Source organism: Fukomys damarensis, unplaced genomic scaffold, assembly GCF_012274545.1.
Source record: "Fukomys damarensis isolate Sample0158 unplaced genomic scaffold, DMR_v1.0_HiC HiC_scaffold_16, whole genome shotgun sequence".
Classification (NCBI taxonomy): Eukaryota; Metazoa; Chordata; class Mammalia; order Rodentia; family Bathyergidae; genus Fukomys; species Fukomys damarensis.
In genome coordinates this window covers 28,046,341-28,050,254 of record NW_022900928.1, presented here as the reverse complement: position 1 = coordinate 28,050,254, position 3,914 = coordinate 28,046,341, and positions in this window count along the sequence as shown.

The window sequence follows — 3,914 nt, the reverse complement described above, 5'->3', positions numbered from 1 at the left end:
CCATAAAGAATGAGAAAATAGATTCATTCGTAGGAAAATGGATACATATTGAAGATATTCTCCTAAGTGAAATAAATAAGTCACACATGTGTAAATACTGAATAGTTTCCCTGGTGTGAATAATCTGCAATAATACACAAGATTCTAATAAGATTACTGACATTTCGAAAAGGGAAGAAAGGAGCTAAAGGTGTAGGGAAGGTGGGATGGGTAGGGGAAGGGTAATAAGGGAAAGGAAAAAAATGTGAGATAATGAAAAGATGGAAATAAAGTGTTTGTAGATGGGGAGGGGAGGAGGGGGTGAAGGGAGGGCAGGGGAATCAAGACTTGTCATGTGGAGGTACAAGATCCCAACAATGAATGTAACTGTACTGTATCCCTAAAATGTACCAATAAACTCAATTAAAGCTGAAAAAAAAATAGTAGCAGCTACTATGGGCAAAGACATGTTGAAGGATAGGGGAGATATGAGGTAAATAGTTTGCACTCTCAAGGAACTCACTTTAAAGAAAATGACACCAAACCTACAGATAATACAATGTGACAAGTGCTGGAATGGAGAGTAACTGTACTGTATCCCTAAAATGTACCAATAAACTCAATTAAAGCTGAAAAAAAAATAGTAGCAGCTACTATGGGCAAAGACATGTTGAAGGATAGGGGAGATATGAGGTAAATAGTTTGCACTCTCAAGGAACTCACTTTAAAGAAAATGACACCAAACCTACAGATAATACAATGTGACAAGTGCTGGAATGGAGAAGCAAAAGCACAGAGGAGAGCAGGGCTAATTCAGAGACCATCAAAGAGCCCTCAAAGAGAACCTAGTCTCTAAGCATCAGTGTCTATCTTGTCCTCCACTATGTCTCCAGCACCTGACACACTCTCTGGCACAGAGTTGCTACTTAATCATTGTTACATGAAGGAAGGAGGTAGCAATGACTCTTGAACAATTAGAAAGCTTGCCATGCAGATCAGAGTGAGTACAGGGAGAGCATCCCATGCAGAAGAAACAATACACACAGAGGCATGGAAGGAAAAGAGCTTGAGAAACTTGAAGAAAAAGCTTAAAGTGGCATGGGGCCCAAAGACTGGAACTGGTAAAAGCAGAGCATTAAAGAGGGGTTTTCTGCCTCAAACCTCAATAGATCCCTCTTCAAAAGACAAAAAGGCCCAGGTGCAGTAACTCAGGAGGCCGAGGCAGGAGTATCACTGCAAATTGGAGGCCAGCCTGGGTTCCACAGTGAGTTCAAGGCCAGCCTGAACTACATAGTGAGACCCTGTTGAGAGAGAGGGAGGGAGGGAGAGAGAGAGAGAGAGAGAGAGAGAGAGAGTGTGTGTCAACTTGTTCTGTGGAGCCCTGGGAATAGGACTAAGAGCCACGCAGAGTCACAGAGAGTCAGATTTCAGTTTCTTTTATAGAACTTCCTAACAGAGCTGTCCAACAGTGGAATGGGGCTGCCTTGGAAGCAGTGAACGAGTTCCCTTGCAAGAAAGCAAACAGATGCCTGACAGATTCTTGGTGCAACAAATTGCTAAGGGTAGGTGACTTCTTTTTTCCTAGGTTTTGGACTAGAGTTTGGAGACTGCATCAAATCTCCTTCTTTAAAGGATATTAGACAACAGAGACAGCTATCTTCACTAGTATTCCTGCAGGAGATCCAGAAACTTCCCCCCAAGGGCTTCTTATATTTCTTTTTGGCTAAAGCTGAGGCCAGCGGGGCTGCTGAAGGTCCTCCCAGGAAAGAATAATGTCTTTTCAAACCACTGAGGTCTTCACTCATTCCTGTAGCAATTATTTTATTCAATACCTTCATGTGTCAGAGACTTTCCTAAGTGCTGGAGACACAGAAAGAGATGAAAGAAGGCATCTGCCTCCACAGTGCAGGGGAGAAACGCAAATAAATATTTACACCCTTCCAGCTATGGCACAAAGCGCTGTGAGAACACAAAGACTAATAAATTATTCTGCCTAGAAGAATTGGGGAAGGGGAAGTTACTCAGAGCTGACTCCTGAGAAGGCTTTACTGGACGGAGGAGGGAAAAGACAGGATAATACGTACGAAGATAATGGAGACAGAAAATGCGTGACCGCTTTGGGAAGACTGATAAAAGCATAGGGTAGGTGGCAATGACAGGAGCCAAAATGTGACTGGCTTTGCGTCCAATGCTGACATTTTTGAATTTTGATCTGTAAATGATAGGAGGATCATAATGGGTTTTAAGTAGTGTGACTAGATTTGAAGTAGAAATGATTAGTATAATTCTTACGGCATTTTGTGAAGAAAATGTATTGGAGGGGCCCAGACTAGACCTGCTAAAAGATCGCTGAGAAAGTCCAAGTGAGGAATGATGATCCCTATCTCTAGGGATAAGGGGGATGGGAGGAGAGTCGAGAGTGGAGAAATTCTGAAATAGAATGAGCAGGACATAGGAGAAGCCAATCTTAAACCTAAGACACAAATACATGGCACAGAACACATCAAACAAAGATGGGAAAAGGAAAAGATCTGTATCTCAGACCTTTAGGATGAGCTTATTTAGCCACTAAGCACTAAATATACCTACGAGCTCCCTGAAAGCCAAGGTAAAAAGGGAAACACGATGACACACAAAGCTCTCCTTATCTGTGCAAACAAAGTAAAGCATACTCAGAGAAGAGGAAGAAACTGGCCAGGTTGGAAGGGGAGAAGAGAAGCCTGAAGGCACTGCAGGCAGAACATGTGTGCCCCTGATTCTAAGAGCCCTAGAAAGGCCTGCTTGTGGGATTATTGATTCCTCCCCCCACTCCCTGTCGCTTGGGTGTTGGCTGATAGCACAGTGAAGTGAGGAGCCCAGCGTTGGCCAAGGAAAGTGTCTTTACAGACCGCCAGTTACAAGTGTGTGGACTTGGAATCTGATTCCCTACCACAGTGGGATGTGGCTCAGTAACCCTTCTCACTCCTCCCCATGTTCCCCCTCTAGCACTCACTGGTCTGCAGAGCAGCTGGACAGAAAGTCGAAGTCCCAGGCAACGATGGAAGCTCTTACTCAGAGTGGCCCAGGAAGTTAAGAGACAGGGCCAGGACGATGACTCTGCCCTTCTGATTTCAGAGCTTGGGTGTTTCTGGGGCGGCCCGGCTGGTTATTGTCTTCTTGGAGTCTTATTAGTTTCTGTGCTCCTTCCACGCAAGGTATGGAGCACTAACTGCAGGCTGGGGCTGTCAGGGCCCTGCCTTCAGGGAGCTCACTTTTGGGTGGGAGAGATATTTTGACCACCTGCTCCACTGCAGACGCCTCTGAAGGCGACCATCACTCCCAGAGAGGTGCAGCGTGACTAGCACAAGCAGAGCAGAGCCCCGTTCTGTGTCGTGAGTGGGCGGGAAGACTTCCAAGGGAAAGATCAGGAACTTGCTGGGTTGGCTTTCAACCAGGGGATGGCGCTTGGGGCGGGGAGCTGGGGTGTCAATGAGGGACAGAGGGTAATTGGTGTCTCAGGCACCTGAAGTTGTGACGGGCTTCTCTCTGAGGTTTGAGCGATTCGACATTCAGTAATTTCATTTGATCTTCCCAACAACGGCGGAAAGATATTAAGGACATTAAAACTCCTGTTCAGAGCCCAGGAAACAGACTGAGGTGGCGTGCCCAAGACCACAAACTGAATTAAGAATGGCAAGTGTCCTGATTCCATCCAGATGCCGAGCTCTGCGCACGCACCGCCAAGCGCCCTGCCCCGACCTCTCGGTTCCGCAGCACACCCCCACCCCGTCCTTCTCCACCTGAAAGTCCCACCTGAAGTCTCACTGGGTCCCACCCTCCCGAGCTCCAGCCCTGGCGGCGAGTCAGGGGTTAAAGCCAGTGGCCGGGTGGCCCCTTCCCCCTCCCCAGCCCCCTCGCTCCGCTCGGCGCCGCGCCTGGAGCGTCCGTCCGGAGAC